The sequence below is a fragment of the Nuphar pumila genome, chromosome 11, assembly GCF_984573655.1.
Source record: "Nuphar pumila chromosome 11, dmNupPumi1.hap1.1, whole genome shotgun sequence".
Taxonomy (NCBI): Eukaryota; Viridiplantae; Streptophyta; class Magnoliopsida; order Nymphaeales; family Nymphaeaceae; genus Nuphar; species Nuphar pumila.
In genome coordinates this window covers 5,639,957-5,653,517 of record NC_143259.1, presented here as the reverse complement: position 1 = coordinate 5,653,517, position 13,561 = coordinate 5,639,957, and positions in this window count along the sequence as shown.

Below are 13,561 nucleotides of genomic sequence, written 5' to 3'. Positions count from 1 at the left end.
GAGATCATTGGGAGATGGTAGTGGTGGTTGTACTTCTGATTGAATGGACCTATAACTGCCTATAGCAGTTGATTTGCCATAAATTTCTACAACCTATTTAAAATATCATTATTTTTTGGGTTTTTGATAATTCTTTCATATTGGGTTTTTCTTAACACACTCGATCCATATTTCTGTATCTGCCAAAGGCATCCTTAGTTCATCATCCCATCCAAAGCCCGATGTGTTTAAGATTTTGTTAATTACTGTCAAGTTGGGTCTGGCACACTTCAACTTGTTCTTTATTTTTTCTAAGGTAAATTTGGCCCCAAACTTCTCCTTCACCTAACTTTCCACCACCCTCATGGCCTTCTCTTTCAATCCCTCAGAATGTTTCATTGTAGGTATTCTAGACTGCTCTAACATGCAGTCAATTAAGAAGTCCACCTGCGGAGTACTTCATTGCATTTTCTCAGTTTGACTTGGTTGCACTTCTTGTACCTCACCCATTACATTTGACATCATGGATTCTATGAAACATGTAAATAAAGAATATATTAAATGCTAAGAAAAAACATTCCTACTTAAAAAAATTGAGAACATAGTATGCGTTATCACATTACTATATGAATGCCAATACATATAATAGGAGATTAGTAAAAGCGAAAAACTTCAGCATGAAAATAATAAAGGACGCAATGAAAATGCATGCTCAGAAAGAAGTGTCATTTAAATGAAAAACATGAGATTGTTTCAAACACTGTGATGCAAAAATGAGATGGGGATGATTTCTTCAGTGGAGCATTTTTTTCCTTCTTTTGCATTAACAAAATCTCACTAAACCAATAGCTCATGCATGTAACTTATTTGAGAACAAATAAATTTAAAAGAAGGTCAATGCTACCATAACAACATAAGAAATAAATTGTTTTGTGCTAAATCTGATATCAAACTGGATCCAAATCAAATCCTGATAAAAAGAAACGACTTTAAAAAAACACATATTATCACCTCTATATATAATGATTATCTAATATTTCTTATCAAATAGCCTTCGTCTCAACTCATTTGCAAGCAAAATTGATCATAATCAATAACAACTTGAATTTAAATTTGAGGGTACAATCTGCAATAAATGAAATATTAAAGTTGAAAGTTTTGTTGCATTTAATCTATTGCATCATTCAGACATGATGGGTAGCAAGTTTGAAATGTCAAAACTAGTAGTCCTAGATTGTACCTTCTTAACTTGCATCTTTTTGGTTCATGAATATTGTTTTAAATATCAATAAGTTATAGGCAGATATTTCAACGTTAAAGAAGGATAAATTCGAGTAAATATGGGAAATCAAATTTTTCTATAAGTGCAACTTCATATCAAGGTGATTTTTAATCCATCTGAATTGTAAGGTTCAATGTGTGTGTCCATTATAAATAAAATCTACCTTATAAGATTTTCAAGAGAAAGTTATTGACTTTGACAAAATTTTATACATTTCATCAACAATGAATGCACATCTTGATGCAGAGCATCCAGAGATTCAGAGTTCAGAAGCGGAGTTGGACCCCAATCCAACTCTCCAGACCCGATCCAGGCATCGCTACCCGAGGCGATTCACACACGTGCAAGACGTCCCTTGTCCCAGTGGATCTACAATTTAGTCGATGCTCGCCATGCTCCTTTGCTAGATGCTTCGATTACATTGCGTCTTTATGAAATCATAATTTTTTGGATATTTTTTCTACAGACTTTATTTCATGTATTTTTTATTTTTTAGGAGCCGGATTCTACGGATCTGGATAGTTTTGGTGCCCTGTAGGATTCTTTTGTGATACTAGAGGGTGTATGGGAAACAAGGGCAATTTTTATTTTTTTAATTGAATTATTTCTAATGTGTTTTTGTGTAGGATCCGGTTGGCTGCAAGTTTTGGATCTGGATCAAGATCCATATCCAAGGGGAACTAGTTGGCGCCACTTGGTATGGACCAATATAGCCTTTATTCAAATCCAGCCTTGACTATTCCAAGTCAATATGGCGGTTAGACCTCTTAATGGTCTTTACCCAAAATAGCTTAATCAAAATCATGGGATGTGCTATGCTTGGGAAGACCATTTTTCTCTTTAATATGGCTCTTTCACATGCTTATTAATCAAGAGAGGAGGTCGACCAAGGGAAGGTGGCTTTTGTTCTAAAAAATTTGAAATTTTCTTGGTGGAGAAGAAGTGTTTGAAGGGTGATTACAGTCTCAATATTTTGACCGTATCTCCCTAGATATCGGTCCAAATTGCATGATCTTTAGCTTGTTGGAAAGCTAAGATCTTGTTCTAAAAGTTTTTTGTTTATCATTCTACTTGATACAACTTGGTTAAGCTGCTAAAATCCTTGGCAAGTTTCATGCTGACAGCATCAAGCCCTTTTATTGGTGGAAAGCTCGAGTTTGTGAGTTTTTTTTTAGAATCCCTTTAGTGAATATCGACCTTGACGTGTTGTGAAAGCTTCAGGTTTGTGGGTGTTGGCCCTCAAAGAGGATGTTCGGTCTGCTGTTTGAAAATTTCCATTGGTGCCAACTGCTTCCCAGCGACATCCAATGGTCATCTTCATCTAGATAAAAAAATTGTTGGTTCATTTGTGTTTGTCTTTGCTTCATTATCAATTTTCCTGTATTTTCTTGTTGACTGTTGCAAGTTGATTATTTGTTGATTATTAGAATGAATGATTATAAGTATTTTATGTTACAAATTGATTCTAGTGTTCACAAAAATATTCAGTTCTATTTGTTATTACATAACTCAGTTTTCTGTCAAAAATCGAATTCTCCAATCCTGAGTTATCAGGGATGACTCAAAAGAAACAATCGTATCGGCCTCAATACTAGTCGGTTTCTGACATTCTTTAGCTTCACGAAAATCTAAGACGATTATCTATAACTTTGTAGTTGAGGCCATTTCGTGAATTGACCTTATATAGCCCTGAACAGTGCTGATAAGATTTTGGACTAACATAACTCCACTGTCACCTATCTGTTACAGAACACACTTAGTGGTGTTCTGTATTTTTCAATTATCTCGAGATTCCTTGCATGAAAAATTAATTTCTTTGATTATGTGGAAAGTGAGAACATAGCTCTAAAACTTTTGTGTTCAAAGTTGTGGTTGAATCCTCGTTTAGGTGTCTCACAAAATATCAATCTTCCTGTTGTTGTCGAATCTTCGATTATATTTTACTATAATCATTTTGAGAATTCAAAAATTCATAGAAAACTCAGAAAAATTCAAATCTTAGTTTGTTGAAAAGGTCTAGATCTGACCTACAGTTTCTCTGTTGGTGGTTTCTGCAAACTCCACTATCTAAAGGGTCGAAAACCCCTTCGAACAGACTGTCCGTAGTCTAGAAGTCTGTCATAGACTGATTTGTCTGTCCTAGTCTCGAGTCCATGTAACAAACACCTCTAATCTGAATCCAGTGATTTCAGATTCGCTGGAAAGGCATACAAGTCGTGCACAACTTTTCTTTGAACTGTCTCTGTTGAAACAGAGCGCATGAGTCCCAAAACCCCTGTTTTCTTGAGTCCTATTTGGACTCATCTTCATGAAAGCTTCCGCTCATGTTAAGATCTGTTTGGATCTTGGATCGGTGTTCACCGAGTTCACATCACGTCTACTCTATATCTATGCATTCAGCAAAAAGAAATTAGCTAGGGCAACAAGTAGTCCAAGCCCGACTATGACTCCATCTACCTTGCATTGGAACTAAGTAGGAGATACCACTCGAGCACCAAACCATATGTTTACACTCGAGTCCTATCAATGTAAGATGAATCCATTCAGTTTCATATGCAAATACTCAAGGCTATGAGCTTGTGACTTGGCTAGACTTCAACTGTGGCAACAAAGCTTGCACATATATTTAAAAAGATCAGGAAGCACATGCATTCTTGATATTTTTGTGCACATACATGTACAGAGGGGGGGGGGGATGATTGCAAATCACAAACAATTATGGACGTGGTGGAACGTCGTTTGCCACGTCCAATGTTTGTTGAAAATCGCCGTTCTCAGCATGATTTTCGTCTGAATCATGCTAGGAATGACGCATCAAACATACCTTAATGATCCTTTCTTTTTTGGATTTATAACCCGAAGAAACAACATCCTACTTGAAGACCTGGCCGTGCTGGCTCAACCTGCCATACCTATGGTCGTCGTGCCGGCAACGTAAAACTCCGAGGCTAGGACCTTGCCTCTGATGCTTATGTTATGTGTTGGCTTGCACAGATGGGCGATGCCCATGAGAATGAAACCTTGACTATCCGTCTAGCAGACAAAGCCCCACTCCACTACACCAACCCCTTTTGGGGTTTAAAACAATTTCATCACGAACCAATCAAGAAAACTATTTTCCTAAAGGTGTTGGAATAACACGTACACTTTGGAACTGTCCATGAGACTCAAAATGCAAATTTTGAAAGGAGGAACATCTAAATGCAATACGAATGAGTGAAGCAACGTTGAGTGAGGCTTATCATTTTGGAAGAGAATTATGTGTGTGTGTGTGTGTGTGTGTGTGCGCGCGCGCATGTGCGCGTTCTTAGAATACCTACTTTCACATACTAGAAATTATGGTTGTAGGTTGTATCTTCTCAATTAAACTTTATGGATGTACCCAACATAGTTTATTTGATAGGAAACATGCTTTGGATCATGTTTTTTGACATAAAAATAAGATTTTTTAAGTCATAAAATTTTGATACATTGTGAGTCATTGATTTTTAAAGGTCTTAAAAAACATATATGTATGACATAATTGGACCATCCAAAACTTGTTTTGTACCAAATATTGCTTATAGATCATATCTGTAGGGTCTGATAAACAAAAAAAGTTTAAGAAAATTGAAAATCTAAAGCTTCTATTAGGTGGGAGTAAGCACTGCCGGAGCACCTTATCATTACCATATATATATATATATATATATATATATATATATATATATATATATATATATATATATATATATATATATATATATATATATATATATATATGCAAAACCTAGTCTTGATGTTGCGATATGTTCTTGATAATTAACTATAGTGACCACATTATAAGGTTTTTCATCTAAAGTAAAATGTCAATAAATATTTTTCTTTCATCAAAAAAGGCTGTTGCAATGAATAACTTACCATTTTATGCTACTAAGACACTTTAATCTTGGTTTTTTACAAGCCAAACCAAGTTGTCATAATAGATCTATATTACACACCAGTCTCCATCTGTTGCACTGGTTTCTCATTATTGACGTAAGCTCAAAATTGTATAGGGAAAGTAAGGAGATCAAGTGGTCCCTACGTGTGGGACTCCTTCCAAGAAGGGTTGGTGGTTTGTTATATAGCATAAATAAACACTGTAGGTAGGGCAGCCCCTCACAAACTATGTAAAAGAGACACATTTTGATTTTGAGTTTGACATTTTTGGCATTCAAGATTGGATAGCCTACTCACCCCAATCATCATCTTTGTCCATGCATCCCTTCATGAGTTTGTTTTAGGTGACATTATGGGCCACTATTGACAAAAAAGACTTCACGGGACCATGAGAACCTGACCCACCTAAAGACAAGCCCACACCCCCTCCCCCCACCCCCACACCATCCCCCCAATAAGATATGGTGACTCATGCATTGATCTTCTCCCATCCATATCCTTTGTTTTATTCCAATTGCCTCTTTTGTTGAGATGTGCCTTAAATTCTATGTTGCAATCCCAACACATGTCACTTGAAGAAAGCGATGTTGAGGACTTTTTGGAAGTCAGTGGTGGTGGAGGAGGGACCGGTTCATTAGGCCCAGGATCATAGCCCACCACTAACTTAGTGAGGGTGCGGGGGCGAAGCTCTCACCGTATGGACCCGATCTATTTGTAACAAGGTCCTATAAATACTTTTTTAGGGTTTTCTTGCTCAGGTAACTTATTTTGTGAGTTTGAGCATTTTGTGGCGCTTTAGGTTACCTGTGACAAAGAGCTGTCATCTACCTTTATAATTTTCTTTTTTTGACAGTGAAAATCTTTGCTCCACATTGTTGTGTCGGTATAAATCTTACCTGAAATTTGGTGCATCATTTTTTCTTTTATTTATTGAAAGTTTAATCATGATCGAATCTTTTGATGAATTATTGAAAATCGGTGATCCATCTCATAAATGAGGCCGGGGGGGGGGGGCAACCTGAGATATCATTAAAACAAATCAAAACTCAATTATAAATCTGTTTTATTGTAAGCAGATTCATATATTAGGGTTACAGGTCTGAGAGGACTGTATATTGGCTAATTGGATCTGGTCCTACAAAAGCATATCCAAAAACTAGTGGGCTAAAAACTCAGTGTTCCCAGTAATAGCTGGTTCCGATTTGGTTTATACTGTCTGATCCAGAATGGATATATATACCTGGGTCGAATTCGAATCTTGGTTGGGTCTAATTGTATCTCTATCGAAATTGGGAAAAGCAATGCAGGTAGGGATGCAAATGGTTCGGGTCCGAATTAGCTAAACACATAGGAAAGTCACATTGGAACAGACAAAAATCATAAATGTGGCATACTGGATCTGGTCCGTTTGCATCCCTAGATTCGGGTGGGGTCGGGTCTAATCTGACCCATATTACCTTTTACACATGAATTTTAACGGCATAAGACAGGGACTTAGATGGATGGATATGTTGTTTCTTATTTGGTTACTACAAATCTTTTGAGAGCCGTTCAAGTGTTAGATGAAGGGCTTCTGCAATGCAAAACATGAACGGCTGAAACAAAAAGTTTTAGGTGTACCTTTAGGGCATGTTTCCCATGCGAAATACAATTTGTTTCATGAAACTTATCGGTAGGGATGGCAGTGGATCGGGGCAGGGGCGGGGGACAAGGTATCTACCCCCGTCCCATCTCAAAATCCTACCCTCCATCCCCACACAAGTTTTGATTTTAACCTCCATCCTCGTTTCATATCTTCCATCCCCGGTCCAAACGGGGCAAGGCAGGACGGGGCCCCTTTCTCCTAGATCCACTGACATCTCTAAAGAAGGATCGACGACAGGGCGGGGCAGGGCAGGGCAAGGCAGAGAGCGAGGACAGAACAGGGCAGGGCGAGGGAAAGCATAAGTCCATTCCCGCACAGGTTTTGATTTTAACCTCCATCCCTGCCTCCAACCCCGTTTCATGTCTTTCATCCCCGGTCCAAGCCGGGCCAGGCGGGGCGAACCCCGTTTCCCGGGTCCACTGCCATCCCTACTTATTGACTCTTCATGTTTCTCCCAATCATTAGTCAATAGATCATGTTAATATCTACATTACAAGGACACGTTATTTAGGCCCCTATGTCTAGGTGAGACACAACACTCATGGATAAACCACGTGTCATGAGATGTTCTACATTATTTTAAGATTATTTTGATATTTTTAATATATACATCAAATACCAACAGTTTCTTCTCAATAGCAAATAACATACAACCATGCCTTTGTGCCCTAATTTTCCTAAAAAATTGCATGTCTTGTACCATATCCATACTCGCATTGAATCAGTGTCCATGTGACATAGATTAAGATGTGAACATCAAATATTTCACAAAATATTGATGGGGGTAAGATGGCTTGAATGAGTAAAGGTGGTGTAATTTGACAAGAGTCGAGTCCCCATATTTCAAATTATTATTGTCAAAGAAAGAAGCAGTTTGCTTTTGGGTTTATTAAAAAAATCAGCTTTCAACCAACGGGGGCTCCATTTGTGGAGGAGTTAGTGCACGTCACCTTGTGTTGGGACGTTGCAAGTTCCAATCCCAATGGTATAGTTGTATAACTGGTAGGAGTCTGCCTAACCCCAGCTTTCTCTGTCTAAAAAAAAAATCAGTTTTCAGGGGCAGTGAGATCTAGGGTTTTGGCATTACTTTAAGTTGAATTATTGAGAATGTGAAAGCTGCTCCAAATTTTCTTTTCAGTTATGGTTCCCCATATTTCTTCAGATGTAAAAGATTTAGAATATATTCTTTGGACTCTCTCTCTCTCTCTCTCTCATATCCAAATGCCAATCCCCACTAAACAAAAAGCATGTAAATCACAGCTATAGTGTCAGCTTAATTAAAAAATAAAATTAACATTTGCTAAGTTTGTAGATTGTGTATATATAGGAAAACTAGAATACGTAAACAAACAAAATATGTAAACTACTATGAACCGTGATTTTCGTAGTTTTTTTTTTAAATCTAACCCTGCAGATGCATTCAACGTGGCCCATTTGCTTGAAATTGACTATTGAATCGTCATAATCAGATAAAAAAATGTGATTTTGTATGCTTGAATATTTACAAAAATTTTGAACCGTTTATTTTGAAGCATTAAAAGGTCCTTCTTATATATTCTTATACATTGTAATCGGATTTTCCCAAGTGTCTATTTTTATAAAACCAAGCATCTAAATTGCATCCGTATACTGAGATTTTAGAAAATAAATAAATAAAACTATAAAAATCTCGATGCATAGCAGTTTACATATTTTGATGGTTTACAAAATTGAATTATCCGGATCTTAGTGGTTCCAAAGTCAATATCAAATATATATGAGGCCCACATTATTTCCTGTTTTCGAAGCATTGGTACATGGAGACTGAGGAGTGAGGAGGGGGGGAAAGGAACCCACATAATCTCATGCTGCAACGTGTGGCCCCCACATAGGAAGACTTTTTTATATGCTCTGTGCAACCTATTGTCCTTGAAACTGCTACTTTGTGTCGGCAGATGGACCCACAAAGGACCTGCCAGCCAGATCCCTAGGCCTCCTTCGTAGGCCCCACGCATTATCAAGTCCTACAATCATTTACCACAAAGTAGTGTTACTATTTTGTTGAAAATGTGATATTACTTGCATGTTAAAAGCCAAGTAGAACGATATATCATTTTATTAATCAGTACTTCTATTTTAGTGAAAGTGGAATATTATTTTGTTAAACAATTTTATAATGCTAGTCATGTTCTTTCTCATATGATTCTTTCACTGCCATTTAAAACATGACCAAGTTTGTGAGCTTCATGTAGGAACATGATCAAGTTCACATTCTTGGTCACGTTTCACATGATCTTTGCACTCTTCACAAGTCACAGCAAATTCCTGATCAGTTGGCTTTGTCTAACCAGCTGCAGTGGCCACTTGGTCATTGCAATCTAATTGTTTAAGACTAATGATGTATTATGACATCAATGTAATCTATCTCTTCATTATTGATGATTTATCAATGAAACATCAATAGATTATGCAAATTAATTTGAAAACCCTCTTCTCCAAATGCTATAGAAAATAATTAATATCGGCGAGATCACGATCCATCGATTGCCATCGAAGAGCTAGGCTATAATTTCACCAATAACATGCACCAATCATGCATCTTAAATTGAAAGATCGCCACATCAAACTATTCCTAATGTGGTAATCCTAAAATGCAGTTGTCATTGCCTACAAGTGCTCCACTTATCTGGTAGGGGCGACTTTTGAATGTCACCAAGTTGATGGGATGTCACAAGTTCAAAACCCATGGGTCGCATCCTTTGCTGCAAGGTCAAAGCTGGGTGTACTCCCCAATGGGCAGTTGGAAACTGATCAAGGGGGTTTTACCAATCTGAGGCCAGTCAATGTGCAGTCGGTGATAAGGGGGGTTTTCCCTTGGATTATCCAAAAAAAATATACTTGTCATTTGTGGTAGATGGTGTACAATGAATTATCAAGAAAGTCTTTGATTAAGGTTATTAAAAAGTCATGTTTTAGAAAAGATGTCAAAATTTGATGCATTAGAAAAGGAGAAATACTGTTCTATGCATTGAGTAAAAAATATTCATTGCAAAAGCAAATGTGAAGATAGACCAGTACATGATTATTTGGAGAAAAGATCCTCTAATTTTCTGCATTTAGACTATTCATCACTACAACATTGTTGTTTTTCAGTGGATCTCATTGATAAACCCTATGAGCTCCCTACTATTCCAACTGTCTCTTCTTATTTTATTGCACAAACTACATAATTGCAGAAAAAAACAATGCCTTTCTAAATATTAAGATAACCAGAAGAATATCATTAAGGCAACACCATCAACAATCCCCAAAAGCCATGCATTGATGCCAAGACGTGCATGGTAGCCATGGACTAGGCAGCATTAGATGGGTGCTGATCTTAATCCTGCACTTCTTCTGCCTAAGTTTGCCAATGGCGTTAATTTCCCTTAGTAGCTGGTCCAAGATTGTCATGACCTGTGAAATGTTGTCAGTATATTGATACGCTTCACCCCTCAATCGGCTCTTTTTTAATAAATATAAAAATACTTAAGAGTTGTTTTTAATATTATTTTAATATTTTTTTAACACGTGTCACGTTTTGATTGACATGTAATATTTTTTAATTGTTTTTTGGCCGATTCAAAATTATTCACTTGAGTATCGGTATATCGGCAGAATCACTTGAATAGTTGGCCAAATGATACGGGGCTGATACCGGTACTGACAACATTGCCTGTGCCCACAACCACAGAAGATCGCCAAATGTACATGTCATTTTAGTTGATTTATTTAACTTATGGCCCTAGGCTTGGCTGATTCACATATTCAGTCTGTCCCATATGCCGCAAGGCCAAAGCTGGGTGTAGGGATGGCAGTGGACCGGGGGAAAGCGGGGCCCACCCACTACAAGAAACATGTGGATTAGCGACGACTTAAATCCATCGCTAATCTATCGCTAAACAGTTTAGTGATGGATTAGCGTCGGATTAGAGACAGTTAACTTTCATAGCGAATTTTTCGATGCTAAGTAGCGACAAAACTTATCTGTCGCTAATCCGTTGCTAATTTGCGATGGATTAGTGACGGAAATGATCCGTCGCGAGTCTGTCACTATTTTAAATTAGCGATGGATAATATCCGTCGTGAGTCCTTCGCTATTTTAAATTAGCGACAAATAATATTTGTCATTAATCCGTCGCTAAATTTTAAAAAATAAATATTTAAAAAAAATTGCTCGTTGTCAGGAGGTATTTCGACAACAATAGGCCGGACTTGGAGCGATTCGTCGGCAGCGACGGAGGAGGAGGACGACCCACCACCGGATCCCAGCAAGACGTACTCCCTCGACCCCAAGATCTTCGATTGGGTCTCGCAGAGCTCGGAATGGACCGATCTTGTAGTTGACGGCCATGACGGAGATGAGGCCGGTGTCGGGGCGGATGACGTTGCAGAGGTGGTCGAGGTCGAGGAGATCGTCAGAGCCGACGGAGAGGTAGGTGGCGTGGAAGCGACCTGCTCCCTGGCGTGCTCGACTGCCTCGTCTCACTCCCAGCCGTAGAGGTGAGTGCAGGAATGGGGGTTGCCGAAGCGGCCAGTGAAGAAGGGCAACATCGCGTCCAGCACCCGCGGGTCCACCGACGACGTCGCCTTCATGTCCAGGTACAACGGCCGCCCCGCGATCCGCACGCCCTTCATCGAGATTCCTCCACCCTCCTCTGCTGCGTCAGAGTTGGGCGACGGCAGTCGCGATGGTCGACATCGTCCAACAGGATCGTCCGGTGAGCCTTACTGCGGAGAGCATGAGGCTCAGCTTCATCGACCAGCGGAGCACGAGGATCGGTTTAAATTGAACATCAATTTAAATTTCGAATGGGGGAGAGAGAGAAAATTTCGCGCCTTAGGTGGGACGATTTAAATCGAAAATTAGCGACAGAATTAGCGAGAGAATTTTTCCGTCGCTAATCCATCGCTAATTAGCGACGGAAAAATTCCCTCGCTAAATCCGTAGCTAATTTCCTACAGTTTTGCAATGAAAATTTTTTGTCGTCGATCTGTCGATAATTAGCGACGGATTTGAGACGGAATTTATATCGTCGCTAATTTTAAAAATATTTCAAAGATTGGCGACGGATAATTTTCTCTCGCTAAGTCCGTCGCTAATTTGCGACGGAAAAAACCCGTCGCAAAAATCCGTCGCTAATAAGGGTTTTTCTTGTAGTGACCCCGCCTAGCCCCGTTTGGACCGGGGATGAAGGGTATGAAATGGGGATGGAGGCGGGGACGAAGGTTAAAATCCATCCCCGTTCAGGGATGGAGGCGGGGATGGACGTACCCTTTTCCCCGTCCCATCCCCGCTACGATCCCCGCCCCGCCCCGTCCCTGCCACTTTTCCCCGCCTCATCCCGGTTTGAACCGGGGATGGAGGACATGAAAAGGGGATGAAGGCGGGGGTGGAGGTTAAAATCCATCCCGGCTGGGGATGGAGGCGGGGATGGAGGTTCTAATCTTGAGGCGGGGCAGGGGTGGAGACCTTGTCCCCCACCTCGCCCCGCCCCACTGCCATCCCTAGCTGGGTGTACTCTCCGGTAAGCAGCGGAAGTGGTGGGGGTGCCCGTATGGGGTTTTCTTGCACTACCCCCAAAAAATGTCTAGATTTTGAGAATTCGCAATATTATTGTGACATATATATACACAAGCGATGAAATATGGATAATATAATATTTTAAAAATGTCCACCTATTTCCAATGCATTACTATATTATTACATATGACATTTATAAGCCCACAATCATCTGGTAGTGGCAACTCGTGAATGTCACCAAGTTGAAGGTATGCCGAGTTCGAAACCCACAGATGGCATCCCTTGCCATAAGGTTGAAGCAGAACATAGGGACCTCAAGGGTTTTACAAGCAAAAAGCATGCCAATGTGCTAATGGTGATTTTGGAGGGGCAGGAATCATGTTTTCCCTTGATCTAGCCAAAAAAAAAAATATTACATTTATGGTATAATTTTAAATTTAACATTTCGATATTTTGAGTTTTCTTGATATCTTTCAGCAAAAACCAAAAAATGTTGAATTTATATTTTTCTCCAGCCGAGGTGAGAGAATCGAGAACGTGAAATTAAGTCATAAAGAGCCCAAATCAATTTGTCTTTCATGCATATTCCAAGTTTAAGACATGGCTGAGTGGCCTTAAATTTACTAAATAGGTTTGAGTTTTTTCTTTTTTTATAACTCAAAGAAACTGCACCTGGCACGAAGACCTGGTCGTGCTGGCTCAACCTGCCATACCTATGGTCTTTTTGCCATCTGCATAAAACCCTGAGGCTAGGAACCCTGCCCCGGGGCTTATGCTACGCATTGGCTCGCGCAGAGGTGTGATGCCCATGGGAATCGAACCTTAACTGCTCGTCTAGCAGCCAAGGCCCCACCCCACTATGCCAACCCCTCTTTTGGCAAATAGGTTCGAGTTGCTTGCAAAATACACCATCTATGATCACGAACTTAGTTGCCCAGTTTTATTTGATTCTGTGTAGCAGATATTGGTAATATTTCGAAAATACCATGATCGTATCACGATATTTTCAAAAGCCGATATTATCTAAAAAAAGGTATGATATTTTCAAAATATCACCTATTTTAAAATTATAGTTATATAACCATGATATTAATACAGTTTAAAAAAACTTCTAATATTGTTTATATACATTTCAAATGTTCTTTACAGTTCCTATTTTACATTATTAATGTTTCCTATGCCAATATTGTCT